At 47.5% G+C, this 22107-nt stretch overlaps 1 protein-coding gene across 2 annotated transcripts in view; it reads right to left on the minus strand.

Moving 5' to 3' along the window:
- The window catches only part of ABCC1 (ATP binding cassette subfamily C member 1 (ABCC1 blood group)), a 2255476-nt gene that overhangs the window by 1183605 nt on the left and 1049764 nt on the right, over positions 1 to 22107 (minus strand). The window lies entirely within an intron of this gene.

Raw genomic sequence — 22107 nt, forward strand, 5'->3', positions numbered from 1 at the left:
TCGCTCATGTGAGCTCCCCATCCCGTGACCAAAGAATCTGTGACTACTGTTATCTCTGGCCAGGTTTGTCAAAAGGTTCTCCTATCACATGCTCCTACAAGAGGAAATCCTGTGTGACCTTGCTGAGGACCTGAAGAAGGTGCGTCATCCTGCAAGAGAATTGTGACCATTGGGATCTGAGGGCCCACTGTTGGTATCTTAGCCTTAAGCCGGCTTCTGGCACCAGGAAAGTTTTACCATCTGCAAGATATGCGGTGACCTCAACTCGGGAGGCAAAGTGTTCCGTGAGGAAGAGTCTGGGTCTTCTTGAAATTGAGGGAGAAGCCCAGTCTGTCTCTCCACAGAGTGGGCTTCTGCCTCAATTTCAAGAAGGTGCTGTTGAGATGTTCTAGAGGCTGTTCGGAGACCAAGCTCTGATCAGCCAATTGTCTAGGTAGGGAAGGATGTCAATCCCCCCACCCCCAAACCTTAGATTTGCTGCCACCACTGCCATCATCTTGGTGAAGAACCTTGGGGTGGAGGAGAGACCAAAAGGCAGTTCTTGAAACGGATAGTGAGAACTTCTTATGGCGAACCTCACATACCTTCTGTGCTTTGGATGTATCGGCACATGAAAGTAAGCATCCTGACGATCGAGTGACCCCATCCAATCCTGGAGGTTAATGGCCTGGAGGATCTGCGAAAGAGTGACCATCTTGAATCTGCACTACCTGAGGAACTTGTTCTAGTGTCTCTAGTCCAAGTTGGCTTCAGTTTTTTTCTTGGGAATCAGAAAATAGGTGGAGTACCAACCCTGGTATTGTTCCACTACAGGAACCCTTTCCACTCTAGATTTCTCCAACAGGGAAAGAATTTCCTGAAGGGGCGGATCTGGTTCCCAAAGCGATTGCTCGCTCGGGGACAATCTGGAAGCCTTGGTAGAAATGGGAGACCATACCCCTGAGCCACTGTCTTAAGGAACCGTGCATCTGAAGTAATGCAAAGCCATTGTTGCAAATGCCTGGTCAAACTGCCTCCCATCAGAGTGCTGTGAGCAGACTGCTTTGAGAGATTTTGGAGCTGTGACAGAGAGCAGTTCTGCCTGGGCAGTATTTCCTCCACTGCCTCTGGGGGCACTTGTGAACCTCTCGCTCCAAGCCTGAAAAAGGGGGGTGTTTTGTTGCGGCTAACGAATGGCCTCCCCAAAAGACTTTGCAGCAGCCTTAGAAGCTTGCATCTTTAAGTGGTCATCAGCCTTTGGACCAAAAAGGTGGGACCCATCAAAGGGCATGTCCAGGAGCCTTGACTAGATGTCTGGGCCAAAATCTGACAAGCCTTATCACCACACTAGAGCTCACACACCAGCAGACGCTGTCTGATGCATCTAGGCCCAACTGAAGGGACTGGCAAGAGGCCGCTTTACCATTGTTGATGAGATTATAGAATACCTCTCCCATCTCACCTTTAGGGATGCCATCTGTGGCCTATGCAAGGGTATTCCACAAGGTAGAAGAGTATTTTGCCAGAGCACAAGATGCATCAATGACTTTTAAAGCCATGCTTCCAGCAGAGCATACTCGTTTTGCTAAGGCATCGTACTGTTTATCCTCTCCATCTAGGGCAGAGGTCTTCAAACTGTGGGGCGCAGCCGCATCCCGGGGGGGGGGTGGGGGGGGGGAATGCGAGAGCCCAGCATGAAATGTAAAAAAAAAAAAAAATGTTTTTTTCTTTTTTTAGTTTGGAAATGACCAGGGGCGACTCACATGGTCGGACTGGACCATACAACTGACTCGGACACCAATGAAAAAGTGGCCTGCAGTTGCAAATGGATATTCATTCCTTTAATCACAGAACATTTGAATAGTACCCAAGGGGGTGTTTTGTGCCAAAATGTAAGCAAATGGTGAGGTTTAAAGAATATTTATTCAGCAACAATGGTCAAAATTACTAGCTGAATAGTGAAGTAACTCATCAAACTTGCCCACATTGCCCAAAAAAGTGGGCCATTTTGATTGGGATGCACTAGCATTTTACATTTTTAGTACAGGCATTGTCCTATTGCCCTATAGGCCAGTCCGAGCCTAGCAGCTCATCCATAATGGCCGAGGGGGTATCCACCCAGTGGCCCCCTCACCCATTATGGAGGATGGGAGGAGCCAGCCCAGTGAAACACTGAGCACTCCCGCAGCTGCTTTTTCCAGCTGAGGGAGTGCTCCTGGGCTGGCTAACTCTGTGTGTTTGTTTTGGTCCAAAGAGCTGATTTTGGGGATTGGGGGTAGAGTGGGGAAGGAGGGTTGCACAATCCCCCTATCCACATGCCAAAATCAGCTCTCCTTCTGTGGCGCTGTGGAGCCCAGGGGACAGGGATGGTATTTATTTTACTGGATATCTATCAGAGGTCCAGTCAAAAATACCATGCTTTCCCCCTTGGCCCCCCAGCGCCAATTACAAACTGTTTGGCTTTTTACCCATTTCTATTAAACTATGCTCTAAAATGCAACATTTTAACCCATTATTTAAAAAAAATTCACGGGGGGAAACCCCCGAACCTCCCTTGATTGGTTCGCACTCCCTCGCTGCGCTCGGTTGCTATGGCATTTTTATGGGAAATATTTATGCCCCTCCACTTAAAAAAAAACCAGATCCCACTGGCCCTCGGACTGTGTTGGGAATGGGGGGGGAGCTCAGGGACTGTGGTGGGAGTAGGATGGGCGGGAGCACTGGGATAGTGGTGGTAGCAGGGTGGGAAGAGCCCAGGGACTTGGTACTAGTGGGATGTGGGATGAGGGAGCCCAGCAACCGTGATGGGAGCATTTGGGGGAGCCCAGGGACTATACTGGGAGTAGGGTGCAGTGACAGCGCGCAATATTTCATAGGCATTTGTACATACTGTCCATTTGACATTTTCGGGGGAGGGGGGTGGCCTGGCCAACCTTTGCTCAGGGGGGGCCCAGGCCAAAAAAGTTTGAAGACCACTGATCTAGGGGATTGTCTGATAAGTCACCGCCTTTGAAGTAGAAGTAGCTGCCAGCATTACCAAACTCTCTGGGGTAGGGTGCCTTGAAAAGAAAGTCAGGGTCCACAGAACGTGGTCTGTAATTCTTCACCAACTCCTTGTTAACAGAATGAGTGGTGTCAGGCTTTTGCCAGTTCTCTAAAATGGGATATCTTTTAAGGCTGAATGAAAGGGCAACACAGGCTCCTTAGGGGGACCTTTATCCAGGATGCCAGTAAAGTCATCCTGGGTTATGTCCTTTGCAGGACTCCCCCAACCCACATATCCAACTACCTTGTTCATAAACTTTCTATAGGCAAAATTAGGGTGTGCATTTACATCTGGAGTGTCAAATTGTACCTCAGGAGAGGTATCAAGACCACTGGCTTCTTTTAAACAAATAGCCAGGTCCACCAAAAGAGATCGCAAAGCAGGTCACTGCCCGTCGCAACCCCATCGGGGAAGTGGACAATAACAATGCGTTGCCTGCAACAAAAAAATAGTGCAGGCACCTTGTTTCTTCCCAGCCTTGGTGGATCTGACCTGGCTACAAGGAGTCCATCAATTATTGAATCTATGTAAGTACAAAATAACAGGGGGGCCAAGACACACCCTTGGTGCACCAGCCTGGCGACACCCAGAGTTTTGTTCACATCCCCCTCAACACTCAAGACAACGACAGTGTTATTGAAATACAAAAGCTGAATTGGGTTTAAAAGAGTTTCAGGGACTTTTTAGCACCCAATGCCTCCAACAGTAGCCCTCTAAGAACACTATTGAAGGCAGTCTTCAGGTCCATAAACACTACGTACAGCCTGAAGATCTGGACCACTGTGCTTTTTCTGGCCTGGAAACATGCTTGTAGGTGGTTTAGGGGGGGAGACATCAGCCCAGACCTGCAAGCACTTCAAAAGGGCCTTAGCAAACGTTTTACTTGCCGCGTCAATGAGAGAGATAATTGGAAGTTACAGCCAATCACCCTTCTTGAAGATTGGAACAGTCACATCGCTAGTCCACATTTCCGGTATCTTACTTGCGATCAAGATGGCATTAAAAGCTTTCATCAGCACTGGGGGGCCCAGATTGCATTCTCACACTTAAAATGGGGATATTGTCAGATCCTGGAGCCTTCCCAGCTGACTGACGGAAGTGCCTCATTTATTTCCTTCAATGAGAACACCAAATGTGTTTTTGCACGGATTCATGCTAATAAGTGGGGCGTTCAGGCTCTTCCTGCCCATGCCCACATGGAGACTGCTAGAGAGTCTCAAAGTGCTTATGCCGCATGTCAGGCGTAATACAAACCTGCATAGTCGCATAGCCCTTCAGATCTCCATCAGTAATTGACATCCAAAATTTGGCAGTGTCGCCTGCCACAACAAAATCCAACATTAGGGCCCATTTCGCTTTCATATATGCCTGTTTCTTACCTCTTAGAAGGGTTATGTATTTGCTTCTCAGTTCACAGAGGTACAAAAGTGTTGATTGCTGTTCAGGTAAGTAAGCAATTTGAGTTTGACCTTTCTGCAGACAATGCCAAACCATGGTTCTCCTCTCTTTACACCCTTCGGATTAGAGGATCTAGTGGTGGCAACAAACGGCTAAACTGCTTTAATCAGTTTCTCAAATTCACATAATGTTACCATCCCCACAATCTCCAGAGCATAGTGGCTCGATATTTCCCACTTTAGAGCTATAACTATTGCCGATTTGGCTTTTCTAAATCAGTGTAGCCCACTTGACAGAGTGGCGAGCATGACCCGTAATTACAATATCAATATTGGGAGTAAAGCCCCTGGTTTTGTCTTTGCCACTCCCTTTAAGGGTCTGAACTACCGGCCTAAGATCGCTGCCAAGGCGTTCCACCACTTAAAACCCTACAACTTGTTGCCAGTGCGTGGTCAATTCTTGAATTCCCGTTACGGCCATAATAAGTATCTTTTGCAGGCTGGTAAGATAAAAAACGGCTGTTGTATACCCTTAAGCCAAGATTATATTGGGTTCGAATAGACTAATGCATTTCTATATTTTCTTGCTGATGGGCTTGCATCTAATTGAGTGATGCCCCATGCAGCATCCTGGTCTTCTGTCAGTTAGATTGAATTTTCTACAAGCCACTATATCCTTCCGAATCACAGAGACACCCCCCCTCTTGGAACGTATCCAATGGGTGACTTTATTAGTGAGTGCCTCTTCGCTTTTAGGGGCACCTCTGGCTAGCTTCGGAACATTAGTCAAACACAGAATAATTGGTTTGCCCCCACCTAACATCTTCCATTATGTTGTGTGGTCTTACATTCCTCAGTTGCATACCAGAATTAAATTTGGTATTATGCGTGTTCATACTTGTATCTTGTGGAGGAGGGTGTGGCCCAGTGGCAGAGGGGGTCTTGCGACTACTGGGGCCTTTCCCAGCTTGTTTCCCCATCACCTCAATAAGGGGGGGCTGGCCCACTCGGGCCATTTGTCTGGTTTGCCAGGCAGTATTCTAGAGTTCCAGACACTAATGGAAATTTGGTGGTCCAATAAGGTGCTCCCATGTTCATCCTTTGGGCATGCAGGTGCTGCCATCAACATAGGAGTTGGCAATCCCATTCTCTGAGTTATCTGGTTTGTGTCTCTTGAAAAGTGGGTGCCCTGCTGATTGTACTTCATTTTAAGCTCACCTAATTCCCCCAAAATCTTGTTCACTGCCTCGTTGACGTTGGCTATGTCTACCACCAGTTGGGCCATAAGACTCTTCTTGGGCATACCCATGGGCTTACACTTCACCCCCATTACCAATGGCCATCATCTTTTTTTGGGCACTCCTTTCTGGTTGCCCATTGCCCGCTGTGCCTTTGAAGGGGTCTCCTTAGTCAAAGTGTTTAGCCTTCTCTTTCTGGTTCCCCGAAGTGACCGAGTCCAGTTCTAGGATGGGGAACCTTTTTGTAGTTGGAACTGTAATTTCCACCACTGCATATGTCGCTCAGGAGACCCTTTATATAGCAGTGATCAGTATATTGACGTAATGTATAGGTTGTAACATTTTAAACAGCTTGTGATGTGTTCTCCCTGGGGAGATTCCGAGATGGCTTTCCGTTTGGGCATCTTAAGCTTACATTGCAATACTATAATACTACGATACTTTGGCCCACACAATTTACCCCTTTGTTACCAAACCCTGTCAAGAAGGTTCACCAAGAGGCTCTAAAATCGGAAAGTTGGTTTGATTCAGATTGTAAGATTGCAAAGGGAAGCCTATTGAAATATCTTTACAAGGCAAACCCAGTAGACAAGCACGATTTGCGATGCCTGCGGGCAAATTATAAAAGCAATTACTCAGTAAGAAATTGGCATATAACCAGGATCTTTGTGATAACTTGCATTCAATTTGTAGATCGGTGACAGTTGCTTTCTGGAGGTTAATTAACTGGAAGGGCTTAAATTCACCCATCTCCAACAGGGAATGTCCAGTTTCTACTAGGGTGTGCTAACAGTGTTGGAGATGCGGTGCCCATATCGTCTGAGGAATTGGAAGTGGTCATTATGGCTCTGGGTACAGGTAAGGTCCCAGGGCCTGATAAAATGCCAATAGATCTCTTCCAGGATGAGGTGTCCATTTGGGCTCCCGTCCTGTGTTGCGTTTCTAACTCTGTGGCTGATGCTGGCAGAGTTCAGCTATCCTGGTGCAACGTGGAAATTGTCCCTATTTATAATAAGGGTGATAGGCAAGGGAAATATAGACACATCTCACTGCTTGATGTTGCAGGAAAGATCTCCACGAAGGTGCTTTTGGGTCGCCTGCAGATAAGGGCAGACGAAACTGAGGCAAGAAGTAATCTCCAGGCAGGTTTTCGCCAGGGCATTAGTACAATAGATTAAGGGTTCAGATTGGGCCTCATTCTGTCAAAATACATCTTACTCAACACAGTTTAAATCTATGCAATCTTTGTGACCTTCGCACAGCTTTTGATTGTGCCCCCACGTGAGTTGCTTTGGGAATCCCTGAGCAAGAAGGTCGCACCTGTGAACCTTATAAATAATATTCGTGCTCTGTACACCAGAAACACAGCGTCAGTGAGATGGAGCCTGAAGGGTGGCGGGGAGACTAACTGAGCCACTGTCTGTAAAGAAGAGTGTGCGAAAGGGCTGTGTGTTGGCCCCTTTGCTTTTTAGCCTTTATATCAACAAAATCATAAGGGAACTTGTGAAACACTGTCTTGATCCCCCCCAGGTTTGGCAAGGACGGGATACCCGCATTGTTTATCGCAGATTATGCAGTTATCCCGTCAACCTCACCTATGGGCCTTAAGAACAACTTCGAAATATTTACCAGAAATTGCAAAAGTTTAAAACTGGTGATTAACGCCAACAAAACTAAGGCAATGGTATTTAGGCACAAGTCAGCAAAGAGGACTACCCGGAGAATTGAAAGCGAGGGCCAGGTCCTGGAACAAGTTGCCATGCACGACTACCTAGGTATCCGGTTCTCTGAAAATCTACTTTGGTAGAACCACCAGCACAAGGCAATAGCAACACCCGATAAATACTGCGGGGCAATCCAGAGGTTTAATACCCATGCTAGGAGAGCGGTTTACCCTGCTTTGGAACTTTAGAGATCCCAGGCCTTGCCTGCGGCCACATATGGAGCAGAGCTCTGGTGCCATCAAAAGGTACCCTACCCTCAGTGTTGTAGAAAATGACTTCCTACAGGCCCTATTGATGCAGTCAAAGGGTGCCCGCATAGCCAGTCTTTGGTGGGAGTGTGATCTGCCACCAATTCCTGGTGCCTTGCCTACAAGAACTTTGCTTTATTTGGGCAGGATTTGGTCCAATGAGCACTTTTCTCATTGTTGACTGGCGCTAATCAATTTTCTAACACTGGTTTAGGTGTGTATGTGCAGAGCTTACTAGGCTTGATCTGTCTCTACTCTGGGAGAGCCCGCACAGCATAATGCCAGGCTCAAAGTTGGGTGTTAAGAAAGCTTCCCCCGAAGCGTTAACTGATCGGATGAAGGGGGCGTGGCTTGATGGCTACGTGAGAGGACGTTCCTTGGAGGAGCTCCCGATGATCCGATTTTGATCCTGGGAAGAAGTCCACGGTGCATCCAAGGGTGCATGAAAGTGGGGGGGCACATGGTGAGTGCCCTCCCCACCAGCGAGACTGCATATCCACAGAACTGGACTTCGAAGAAGGTGGCGGTTGCGCAGTGGAAGGGCAGCGCCCAAGATGGCTGCTTGTGGACAAAGGGCCATAAATGGTCTGTGGAGCTGAGGAAGACAGAGCCGGCTGGAGCGGTGCGAGCCTAACTAGAGGGACGCGTTGCATGTGTCTCTGGCTGGTGGCAAGAACATAAGTGCGGGCCCCCACTGAGGAGGCCCTGGATTGTGGCGTGCCAGCAGAGTGAACCAGAGTTCAGCGGAGCCTTGCTGAGAAGGGGCTGGCGAGCGGACCCCGCAAGGCGCTCCACAGTGCCGGAGACACAGCTGGGCGCGTGTGCCCAACCGACGCAGCAGGATGTCTTCCAAGGTGGTGCGACCCCGGATCAAGCAGCCCACGATGGAGGCCTACGCCAGGTCGCCACCGGGCGCGGAAGGGGGCAAGAGCAAAGAGGCCCCTGCGGCGGCGACGGACCCACCGGGTACTATCCAGGAGGTGCTGGCAGCAATTGCCGACTTGAAGGTGGCTTGGGAAACGAAGTTGGGCCTGGCCATGAAAGAGCTGCAGGAGGGCCTAGACCTTAAGATCGGAGCGGTCCAAGAAGAGGTGAACCTGTTGCGACAGGACGTGCGAACGATCGCGGAGCGCACTGGGGAACTGGAGAAAGAGTTGGCCCCGACCACGGAGGCGTGCAATGTACATGCTAAGGCGCTTCATGCCCTTGTGCAGCGAGTGGGCAATCTGGAGGACAGAGCAGAGCAGGCAGAGGGGCGCGCCAGGCGCAACAACATTCGCATAGTGGGTGTTCCGGAAGGAATGGAAGGCCCGAACCCCACGGAATACGTTGAAACCATGCTCTTGCAGGAGATTACAGGCGGGGAGCTGACCCAGGGGTTCGCGGTTGAAAGGGCGCATAGGACCCTGACCAGGAGACCGGCCCCAGGATCCCCCCCGCGGCCGTTGATCGCGAAGATCTTGAACTATCATGATCGCGAAAAGATTCTCGAATTTTTCCGGAAAGGAGGTACGATAGAAAGGGGGTCAGTGAAAATAACGGCGTATCCGGACTATACGCTGCTTGTACAGCGGAGTCAAATGAACTTTGGATCGGTGAAAAGGAGGCTTAGAGAAGCAGGCCATCGCTACATGTTGCTCTACCCTGCTAGGTTAAAGGTGTTTTATAAGAATAGATCCCTCTTCTTTGAGACGCCGACTGAAGCGATGGAGTGGCTGGATATGCAGGGTCGACCTCAGGAACCGGATGCCCAGACAGAAGCGGCTGGAGATAAGTAGCACGTTGCTGAGGCACCCGTGAGGCCATAGTTATGACATTGGGACTGGAATATAGTACGATATTGTGCTTGTGGGGAGGAAGTCATGGATCTGCCGGCGGGTCCCGTTGAATGCACTTCTCCTAAATAGATGACTGGCAGCTCCTGGGAAGCACCCTCTGAACCCAATAGTAGTACACTTAGTTAGGTCACTGTTAGATAGGTGACGCCCCGCGGGGTCCTTGTCCTCGGATACGAGACAGGTCCAGACGTGGGTAGGCCTGAGATCCAGGGATGGAGCTGGGCTATTGTTGGGGGTTGGCAGGGAGGGGAGGAGTTGTGTGCAGTGGTGTGAAGTTGGGGGGGGGGGGTGGCGGGGGTACTGTTAGTGAATAGAAGGGAGAGAGCCAGAAAACGAACTAGCACAGGGAGCATCATGGGAAAGGATGGGATGGGGATAGTCCGACCAGATGGCATCGGGTAATCTCAGAATTGTGACCTGGAATGTACGGGGCCTTAACAGCTACCTGAAACGTAATAAAGTGATGCTGTACTTAAAGAGGATGCGTGTAGACATAGCCCTGCTGCAGGAGACTCACCTTACTAGGGAAAGGCTGGAGGTGGTCAGGAGAAAATGGAAGGGCAGTGTGTGCGGCGTACGCTAGAGGGGTTATTACTTGGGTGGCGCCGCATGTGCCGTTTTGGGTGCTTGACTCTACGGTGGACCCGGAGAGTAGAATGGTGGTGGTAACGGGTCTCCTGGAAAACAGGGAAGTGCATATCATAAATTTGCACGCCCCCAATAACGACACATCGGCTTACTTTAGGACCCTCTACAGTAAACTTGGCCCCCTGGCAGGGGGTACGGTAGTGTGGGGGGAAGGGAATTTAACTGTACCATGAATCCCAGAATGGATAAGTCCAAGGACAGGGTAGGGAAAACGGCACCGGCGGCCAAAGAGCTGGGTACCTTACTGAAAGACCTAGGCCTAGAGGATGCGTGGAGAAGGCTGCATCCCACGGATAGGCAGTAGTCACACTTCGCAGCGCCACATGATTTGCACACAAGGCTAGATTACATGTTTGCAACAGCCGAGATAGTGAGAGACAAAGGGAGCGGAATACAAGGCCCGAGTACTATCTGACCACTCGCCCTTGGTGGTAGGCTGGAGACATCAGCCCCCAAGACCGCGGATCCCTACATGGAGACTCCGGTCCGAGGCTCTGCAAGACGAGCGGTTCCGGGAGGGTCTGAGGGATGCCATAGAAGAATACTTTGATATAAACACAGGAAGCGTACGCTCTGTGGGCACATTGTGGGAAGCGTTTAAGGTGGTGGTGCCTGGGGTAGCCATTTCCAAAGCTAAGGGGCTACAGGGGGTATCGAAAGGGAACTCCAAGAAGTGGAAAGGGAGCTAGAGGATCTCACACGTTGTGAGAACGCCGCTCATGAAGTAAAGGAGCTACAGTTGTCCTGCAGTGCACTCTGGGATAGGCTATGCAGACTCAATTACAGGAAATATACGGAGAAAATACACGCAGGGGGCGACAAGCCAGGCAGACTGCTGGCCTGGCTGTATAAGAGTGAGACCCCCCCCCCGCTCGGTGATCAGTGAGATTAAGGATGAGAGAGGTTTGCATCTGCAACACCCAGGAAGGGGTAAATGAGGCGTTCCTTAAGTTTTACAGACACTTGTATGAGGACACGGGGGAGGAGATGTGTCAAGACATACTGGACACATTGGAGGACATACAGCTGCCCACCCTGGATGACCTAAAACGCGCGGAGTTAGACGCACCTGTCACCTCGGATGAGGTGGCGATTCGGAATCGGCCCACTTGCAAGGCGCCTGGTTCGGATGGGCTGCCTAGTGAGTTCTACAAAACATAGAAGCAAGAGATGCTTCAGCCACTGCTTGCCACTTTCAACGAGGCCTATGAGCAGGGGGAACTCCCATTGTCCCTCCGCGAGGCTGTGATCATCCCACTCTTGAAACCAGGCAAGCCGGCCGTGGAGTGCGCGTCTTATAGACCGTTGTCCATGCTTAACCAGGACAGCAAAATACTTACGGCAGTGCTGGCTAATAGACTGAAGAAGGTGATTGGGAAACTGATACACCCAGATCAGACAGGATATGTTCCAGGCAGGAACATCACTGATAACCACAGGAGCCTACACCATATCATTGGCCAAACTGAGGAGGACACGGGCGAATTGGCCATAGTGTTGTTAGACGCGGTCAAGGCCTGACTGAAAGCGGTCCTGAAGGGGTACGGAATGAGACCTGGATACCTCAGATGGGTCCAGTTGTTTTACAGCACCCCGATGGCGAGAGTCAAAACGGGGTCCACAGGCTCAGATACCTGGCAACTTTGCAGGGGGACCAGACAGGGATGCCCCTGGTCACCCATTCTATATATACTGGCATTAGTGCCGCTGGCAATATGCCTGCGACAACAATATGGGGAGGTGGGCATAAGCACTGTCAGTGGAGGGCACCTGATATCACTATATGCGGATGATATGCTCCTTTATTTGCGTTATCCAGAAGAAAATCTGCAGTATGTGCTGGAGGTAATAGAATGGTACGCCACCCTTTCGGGCATATCGGTGAACCCTAGAAAGTCAGTTTCCTTTGGGCAGATACAGGAATGTCCCGGTACAGAGGCTGCCTGACCTGCCAATACCATGGCAGCCTGTGACATTTAGGTATTTGGGAATAAATATTTACCACAGGGTCGAGGCAGAACACAAGCATAACACGGAAAAAGCGATAGAGGGGATCAAGAACAGCATGGTATTTTGGTCCTGATTGCCCCTGACCATGATGGGGAGGGCGGCCTTGCTCAAGATGTTGGTCCTGCCTAGACTCTTGCACTTTTTCGTGAATGTCCCGTTTTTGATACCTAGGAGCCTATTTGCGAAACTTCACAGCGTGTGTAGGGGTTTCGTGTGGGGCAGCTCTAGGAATAGGGTTGCTCTGTGGAAGCTCCAGAACCCATGTGACAAGGGGGGATAGGCCTGCCTAATTTTGAACTCTATTACCTGGCGGGGCAGCTGCTGTATGTGGCCAGGTGGTTTTCGGCTGAAGACTCGGCGGAAGCTAGGCTTCTGCGTGGAGACTCAGCCCCATACTTTCTGATGGAAGTGGTGTGGTTGCACAGAGACAAACTGGTGGGCAGGGGGCAGCTACTGAGGCTGGGCTGGGAGATCTGGCACAGGACATGGACGATTGGGGGGGATTCGGAGCCGTACTCCCAGCAGGTCCCTTTGGCGGCGCTGTGCGGGAGCGACTCTCAACTACTTGAATCGGTCCGTAAATACTGGGAACAGGTAGGCCTGGCCACCCTCAGGGACATATGGCAGGAAGGGGAGGCATTGGACTTTCAGAGGTTGCAGGAAGAGACAGGGGTGCATGGTGGCCAAAATATAACCTACACTAGGCTTGTGAAAAAGAATAGAGAAAGATGGCCCGAGACAGTGCTAGCGGAAGACCCTGATGCCTCCCTGGAAACTATGTATGATGTATCTGAGGGCGGGCACGAAATATCGAGGATATACGAGCTCCTGCGAGTAAGGGCAGGGAAGGCGTTGCTTCAATTGAGACGAGATTGGGAAGAGGAGGTGGGAGGACCCATGACAGACGGGCAATGGGAATGGGCCCAGAGGTACCATAAAAAGGTGTCCCGGAACGCGAGATTCCAACAACTTCAATTGTACGTTACCCACAGGGCTTATCTGACTCCCGGGAAGATAGCAAAGTTTGGGGAACCAGCTACGCAGCAATGCCCCAGGCGTGGGGAGGTGAATGCGGGACTGCTACACATGTTTTGGGCTTGCCCGGAAGTGCACAGATTTTGGGATGAGGTTAAGACGAAACTGGCTGGTGGGGGGTGGTGCAGGATGTGGAATCGGCCTGGTCATGCATGCTTGGTTTTTTTCCTAGACCCCGACATTCAAAACACATAAGCAAGATGAAGGACTTGGCTTGTGTTTTGGCCAAGCGCAGGATTGCCATGGGCTGGAAGGCGGCCCACAGACCTAGGGTGGAGCTATGGTGGGCGGACCTCTTGAGGTGGGCTGAATTCTTAGTCTGGTTTGAAGCGTTCACTAGGGGGGGTGAGGAGGAAGTAGGGCCCTTGCTAGCCTGGCGGCAATTGGTGGCCTCTATGGCAAACCCTCACCAGGGTAACAACGGAACAGAGGACCCGGATGATGACTGCTTAAGTATTGTGCTACCCGATGATGCTCCTGTAACTGACATGTGAGAACCGGCTCTAGTTCAAAGGTGGGGTTGGGGGGGGGTTTGTGGAGTTCTAAGGAAAATGTGTTGGTCTAATGATGCTTTCTATGTATTGAAACAGTTGTAGTGTGTTTGTTTGACTTCAAAATAAAATAAAAATATATTTTAAAAAAAAACTGATCGGATGAAGCAGGATTGCATGGCATTGAGCACAGGGTGCCTTTACATGACCTGCAAACAGGGATATGGATTTGAGGAATACCTATATAATGTCAGTCCCGGGTATGCACGCTCACTATATATACAGATGCGCACTAATATGCTGAAAGAAGCATTTTTCACAGCAAAATGGAAGCCTGCCAATAGCTTGTGGCGCCATTGATGAATGTGCCTTGCACATCTACCTTGCATCGCATCTAGATAGAATATGAAAGTTAGCACGTGCCACATTTAGATGTCATCCTTAACATTAGCCCTCATTGCATCAAGTTCAATTATGAATGTTAGCATGTGCCGAACTTAGATGTCATCCTTAACTTTAGTCCTCATCGCATCTAGATAGAAATATGAATGTTAGCATGTGCCACACTTGTATGAAACTGTGAGGGATGACAAGTTCCACACCTGGATGGAATAGTGAATGATAGCGAGCATCACACCTTGACACAATCGCAAGGACAGCAATGCCAACTAAATAATGCACTAACAACTTCAGCCCTCCGCATACACCTCTCAAACTCCAACACACACAACCACAAGCCTAAATACAGCAATCCGCACAAACTTCACTACATTGCAAAAACAATACAAACCACACATAGGCTTGCACAACAGAACACGACTACAGACCGTAAAACACCACAAGCCCAGCCAACAGACCCACTGGGCTGAGGCTGCCAACAGCACATCACTGCTCTCTTGCACTTTTCCAGCTTATTCCCACTAACGTACCCCCCCCCCCTTTTCTCCCTTTTCAGAGCCGCCAGAGCGCCAGGAGACCACTCCGGTGGTGATAGTGCGCGGTACAAATATCCGTTAACATTCATGCTCTTTTGCATCAGATATTACCACCTCAGATTGCTGCCCTTGAGCTTTGCGTTAATGTTAAGGACCCAGCTGCTGTATTTTCCGTTTTGAAATGTTTAGACCGAGCTTGGCTGAGAAGATCCAACATGTAGTGAGTCTTTATTTTTTCCTTACAGTGTTGCCCAACTATTTTATGTCCAGTTTCCTAAACCTGTTGAAATTGTATGTGGTTGTGATTTGCCAACTTTTATATTTTGCATTTACAAAAGTGAGTGATGTATTTTAATGAAATGATGATCAGTTTTAATGTGATGCTATATTAGCATTTTATGATGTTTCTTTTACAAATTGTATTTTGTGTTTTGATGCTTTAACCACAGAATACAGTTGTGTTTCATCATAATACTATCTAAAACCACTCATATACAGAATTTAAAAAAGATATTAAAAAAGTATAAAATGTAAAATCTAAGACCATCAGAGTTAAAACAATACAATACTATTTCCTATTCTGTCGCTGATCAAGTTTCAATAACTATCCAAACATTGCAGGATAGAGCATTAGATCAAATATATAAAATACTACAAGTTATAATAACAATTCGCCACAGAGTAGAAAAAAACAAGCCCCTAGCAGGCAGGCTTACTATGCTCAAGGCAACAGGGAGCAGTAGGGAATAATAAAAGGCGTGTTAGCTCCCTGCTAAAGAAATGCTCATGTATTTCCGTACAACAGTCCCTTCACAAGCCACTTCCATCGTTCTTCAGGTTCCTTTAACTAACCAGTAGCACTAAAATAAAACTAGACAGCTGTTTGGACCATGCGCCCTGTTACAGGACAATGCTAGGTACTAAACGGTGGATAATATATAACTGGCCTAATTGCAATAGCGGCAGTGAATACTTGTCAAAAACAGCTTTGTATGTGTGAAATATAAATACAAATGAGCTGCTAGTGATTGTGGCTAGTCTTGTCACCCTCTTGTATTGCAAAGCAATGAAACGTCTTGTAAAGATAACTGAAAGCACGGATTTCAAATATTGCTGCGTTACATAGATGTAAAGTTGCTAAATTAAATCAATCCTCTGTTGCGCACAGCCTCGGCCGAGGAAAGCTCAATTAGCTCACAGGGCTCCCTTAGTCAGACTCCCCGCCCACGGGCCAGCAGCAGTGGCAACGGCTTCGCTGAAAAGGCCTATGGCTTCTCCTTCAGTGAGCAGATTAAGATAGGTAAAACAACTGTTCTGGGAGCAAATCAAGGATTACATTTTGCAGATAGCAGGTAGTAGATGGCACAAACACAGGAAAACACAGTCACCTTTATCAAACTAGTAGATCGGTTGCCAGCCCTCTGGGTCTTCCTCTGCAGCGTTGATGGTACACACAGCGCTGCACACAAAGTCTGCCGTAATGAGGGTAGTGGGTGAAAATGAAGGTCAATGGAGCTGCAGCTCCTTTGCCAGCTCCACAGCCTCTGCGCAAACACCTTTTGCGCCAACACAGCACCCTTCCTCACCGCGCAAACTATCCAATAGTCCAATCGCCTTGCTCTCACCCCTTTGGGGTCCAGTCGTTTTCCTTCGTACCCGGTCTGTCAGGTGAGGACTCTGCAGAGACTTAACATCTTAACGGCGGGTCAAGCAGTCAGTATTTGCCCGTGTTTCAGGAAGTCAACCCACACCACTACAAGCAGCAAGAAACTGCAGGTTTAAGTGCTGGGCTTTATTGTATACCTCTGATGTAAATTTAATGTGTGGATGTCTCACATTCAATAAGTCAAACTCTCAAAATTCGTCCATTGTCCCAGCCTAAATACCAAACACATAATCGATGTAACCAAGCCACATTAACCTCAACACATTTCTTAACACATGGGTAGTTTCAAAAGGTATCATAAATGCATTTGCATAACCATGGGCCTTTGGTGGGCCCACTGATGTCCCATATATCTGAAGAAAAGAATCTATTGTTAAATTGGAAGAAGTAATTATATAATACTACATGTAGGAGTTGTAAAAGAGACACTCTGTGTACTAGTAATAGACCTTTCACAATGAGGTTTTATAAAGCCTATATTCCTTCAAAATGTGAAATCGATGTGCAAAAGCTCTGTACATCCAACGTAAAAAGTATGTCTGTAGTTGGCACCAAATCTGTCTAGAACTTGCAAAAAAAAATTCATATCTTTAATGTTTGACTTTTGTACAACAGGTTGCAGAAAAAAATCAATATACTTTCCCAAAGGCTCAATTAACCCATTTGTGCTTGCCACTATAGGGGATACTGGGGGTGCTTTCAGGCCCATGCGAATCTTGGGAAGTGTGTAAAAGAGGAATTACTAGATGACTACTAAAAAGAAATCTGTCTTTCTTCAGAAATCTACTGTCTAACATGCTTCTTTCAATACCTTGTCAGTAGCAATTTTGAATTAATTGGTAGTGTAATAATCCAGTTGTAAGTAACAATCTTGTGACTGCCTTCTAAACTCATTCATACAGTTCTTCCCTTTTCATATTAACAAGGGCACCTCGTTTCTCTGCAGATTTAATCACCATTGCAGAATCATCAAATAATCTAAAAACATTCAACTGAATTCTTAACAAATTACTCTACGCTTTACAAAAGACAATTACCATATATATTGTAAAACTAATTTCTCAAAAATATCTAGGGTTTTAGTGTATTTTTGGGTGAACATTCTCTATTTCGAGTTTCTTCAAAAGTTTCAGAAGGATTAATCTCAAAAGATTTTTAGATTAATCTTTTGCATTAATTTGAACTGTATTCTCTCATTAAACAAAGTCGTGGAAGATTTAGGAACAAACAATACTGCTCATTGAAGGGTATCGAGTTGTAATTTTGTTAATTTAATTCTGGATAAGTTATGTTTTCTTTGTTGGAATCCTCAGATTAGTAGCATAACGGCATATATATCTGCACGAGAAACTTAAAAAAACAGCAAATATGAGCCGTAATGCATTGACTCACAGGGATACATTCATGTTACTACTTTTCCCAACATTCCCACGTTGACACGTCATCCCTCACACGGTGTTAGCATGCCGGGTGTGTGTTTGTGTATATTACCCTGTTGCTTAGCAACAAGCGTTTGGTAGCTATGGCGCCGGCTGCGAAAATTAACCGCGAGTGACACGAGAGATCGAAGTAAGTTTAAGAATCATAACAGTAACACACAGATATGCTGAGTGAGAGTTAGGGAGTCACTAATTAATCTTTTTGCTTGCTCGAATGGAGATGGAAGCGTCACACCATTACGATGAGAAAACCCTGCTTGAATTACACACACCGCCCGTGGTGCTGTATTGAGAACGCACACTGCCAGTCACGGCAACAGATTATATAGGTGAGTGCTTGATTATATCCCAGCTGGAATGTTGAACTATACTGCATATCTATGGTAATGTAGTAATTATTGTACTTGATCAAACAGAGGAACACAGAAATACTCCATCACAGTCTCTATTTGAATTGTGCAGAACCCACTACAGTTGAGGGGCAATGCTAAGAATATTCAGTGTCCTTTGCTGGAAAGCATTGCAGAGGTCAGGACACTATACGATTCTTTAACATTACGCACACTATAATAAAGAACTTGGTGAGAAAGCAATTAGTCACTATATTTTATATCAGGAACACTGACAGATTCTGTTACTGATATATACACACTTACATTTCAGGGAGCCTAACCCACTCTGGAGTATCCAATGTACAAAGGTTCATGATGGTTGCAGTACCATGAGAATGGAACTTTTTAATTCACGGAGGAAATGGTATTTTTCCAATTCAGGTAATTCATTCCAACAATTGATTTACACTCGTGGGTTAACATGCCCAGATAGCCTTATAGAATAAGAACAGTCTCATTTGGATTTATTACAGGGGACACTTCGTATAACATCTTTAGTATCTCCACTACTGAACATTAATAACCACTATTCCACATTGGCGACATGAGATTAAGATAAAAGAGTGCAGTTGGAACGTGGAAGTATTATGACTTAAAGACTAATGCACAATGGTTATGCATTACAACACAAAGAACATTATAATGTTGTTAGCTCTTGAAGAGAGATCTGCTCTCGAAACGCGTTGTTTCTATTTTTGATTGTTTTGAAAAAACTTTTTTCATGTTGTATGAATCATTGCAACTGTAAACTTGATGGTCCAAAAATCATTGGAATTATTTTGGATCTATGAATATGGTGAAACATACGGTTTGGGATGCGCCGAGGTGGGGACCAGAGATAATCTCTCACATTCAGTGGGTGAGCTGATCAGTCTTCCAGATAGGTCCAATAGGTCGCCAGATCGTCCCTCATATGCTCGAGCATCACCTTAGGTGTGCCGCCTTGTAGTACAGTCATACGTCGTGGAACCGAAATCCCCCTATCCCTCGGGAGCATCAGAGGCGCCATTCTCACCATCAGTGTCGGATTAACTCAGATAAATCTATGGAGTTCTCCTGTGACTTCTAGGAAGAACCTCTCTGGGAACCGTTTCTGGACGGCTTTAAACAAGTATAGCAGTCGGTCGGGGGAGTACATTAATCTTAATGTCATTCGACCGTACCACATCAGTATAAGGGGTCCCACCTTTACAGGTCCATCGTCAGCCATGTGCGGAATGGGTCATAGTTGGACGAAACCATCTCCCCTAAGTCTTTAGTCACTTGGATGCCCAGGCGGCACTTTATACCCTTGTCGTCCACACTCATGCCTTGGTATGGTTTTTTGGAATCGAGAAGGGGGCTATGCTTGAGAATCGGCATAATGCAGGATTTCCCTTCATTAAATTTTAGCCCATGGGGTTGCCATATTCCGTAATCTGCTCCATGAGCGCCGGATATGGGTGAGGTACCCCAGTATATCATCAGCTAAAAGTGATAGCTTGCACTCGATCTCCCCATTAGAACGGATCGCAATCGCCAGCGGCTCCATTGTTAAGGCCTAAAGTAGCGGGAGAGGGGGCACCCTTATCTTGTTCCTCTGGCCAGTGTAAAGACCTCAGAGTCCCCAATTGACACCAACTCTGGCCCTGGGCTTATTATAGAGCTTTGCTAACCATCTCAAGAAGTTTGGACTGAATCCCATCTTCTCATGGACCATTATCATGAAGGGCCATTCGACTGTCGAAGGCCTTCTCAGAATCTAGCGATAACAAATGAGCATCCAAGTCGCCCTCCTGTGAACCATGGATCAAATTCATAGTCTTTCTAATGTTGTCGGAGCCCTGTCTCCCTTTGATGAAGCCCACCTGGTGTCTGTGTACTACTATTGGCATTTTCCCCTCTAGTCTCATTCCCAGGATTTCTGCCAGAATCCTCATCACTGTTAAGCGGGAAATGGGTCTGTAGAAGGAGCACATATTTGGGTCCTTCCCCTCTTTTGGAATAGCTAGTATTGGTACCATCAAAATCGAAGGAAAAGCCTCCCCCTGCAGACACCTTCACAAAGCATGTGGCCAACAGTGACTGGCACAGCTTATACATTTTGATGGTAAAGCTTTCTTCCCCCGGGGCTGTCCCTGCCTTTCATACCCTCAATGGCCATCAAGACTTCCTCCACACTTCTAGGGTGTTCAAGGTCCTCCCTTCCATCTTGGGGAAGCCCCTGGGACAACCACTCGGGAAAGCATCTATGTGCAACTCCTCTCCCTTCCATTCCGACGCATAGAGGTTGCTATGGTACTTTGCAAATTCACTTCCAATACCCTTGGGGTCAAAGACAGACCCGCCCTCCTCGGCCCTTATAGCCCCTATTGTCGTCCTCTTCCCTCAATCTCCATGTCAGAATCTTGTCCACATTAACCCCCTTGTCATGGTATTTGTGTTTCAGGAACAGCAACTTCTTCCCCATGCCTTGGATCATAATGTACTTCCACACCTGCAGTGCTCCCGTAGCCTGTCCGGGCCCTCTCGGAAACTGTCCCAGGCCCCCCCCCCTAACCACCGTGTGCCTTCCTTTCCCTCCCCGCACCCTCTTCCTGGTCCCACTCCTGCCCTGCTCCCGACCCACCCATCCCGCTCTGATTGGTCGCTCGGATCGTGTTGTGTTGGCCTAACGGCCCGCTGCAAAAGTGTGCCCATCTTTTCAACTTGACTGTCGGTGAGTGTACTTCCACACCTGCAGTGCTCCAGTAGCCCATCCAGGCCCTCTCGGAAACTTTCCCAGGCCCCCCTACCCCTGTGTGCCTTCCTTTCTCTCCCTGTACCCTCTTCCCGGTCCCGCTCCCTCCCGTCTCCAGAACCGCCCATCCCGCTCTGATTGGTTCAGCCGAGACGATTCCCCTCCATTAACAGTTCTCCTAGGGCAGCTCATTGGCTAAGGACCCGAGGCAAAGGACGACTCCTTCAGGGAAGACTCCAGATCGTATCTGCAGGTATCCGCAGGAGAAGCAAGAAGCCAAAAACAAGTAAGTGTGGTAAGGGTGGGGCCAGAAGCAACTACTTCAGGCCATACTACCCTACCACTCATCTAACAAAGTATCTCACCACAGTAAATAAATTATATTTGCATTCAGAAACTCGGTCATTTGCATGTGAAAGTTGCATTTAGAAGTTGTGCCCAATCGCCTACGTGTGTGCCAATAGCTTCTCTGAGAAAAGTTGCATTTAGAAGTGTACCCAATAGCCTATCTGAGAAAGGTTGCATTTAGAAGTGTATCCAATTGCATTTAGAAGTTGTGCCCAATAGCCTCTCTGAGAAAGTTGAATTTAGAAGTGTGCCCAATAGCCTATGTGTGTATTTAGAAGTTGTGCCCAATAGCCTTTCTGAGAAAAGTTGCATTTAGAAGTTGTGCCCAATAGCCTCCTTGAGAAAGCTGCATTTAGAAGTGTGCCCAATAGTCTCTCTCAGAAAGTTCCATTTAGAAGTTGTCCCCAAATAGCCTCTCTGAGAAGGTTGCATTTAGAAAGTTGCATTTCGAAGTGTACCCAATAGCCTATATGTGTATTTAGAAGTGTACCCAATAATCTCTGAGAAAGTTACATTTAGAAGTGTACCCAATAGCCTGTGTGTGTATTTAGAAGTCGTGCCCAATAGCCTCTGTGAGAAAAGTTCCATTTAGAAGTGTGCCCAATAGCCTCTGTGTGTATTTAGAAGTTGTGCCCAATAGCCTTTCTGAGAAAAGTTGCATTTAGAAGTCTTGCCCAATAGCCTTTGTGAGAAAAGTTGCATTTAGAAGTGTGCCCAATAGCCTCCTTGAGAAAGTTGCATTTAGAAGTGTGCCCAATAGCCTCTCTGAGAAAAGTTTCATTTAGAAGTGTACCCAATAGCCTCTCTGAGAAAGTTGCATTTAGAAGTGTAGCCAATTGCATTTAGAAGTTGTCCCCAATAGCCCCTCTGAGAAAGTTGCATTTAGAAGTGTACCCAATAGCCTGTGTGTGTATTTAGAAGTTGTGCCAGATAGCCTCTGAGAAATGTTGCATT

This window comes from Ambystoma mexicanum, chromosome 2q (assembly GCF_040938575.1).
Source record: "Ambystoma mexicanum isolate Mex_15411 chromosome 2q, UKY_AmexF1_1, whole genome shotgun sequence".
Taxonomy (NCBI): Eukaryota; Metazoa; Chordata; class Amphibia; order Caudata; family Ambystomatidae; genus Ambystoma; species Ambystoma mexicanum.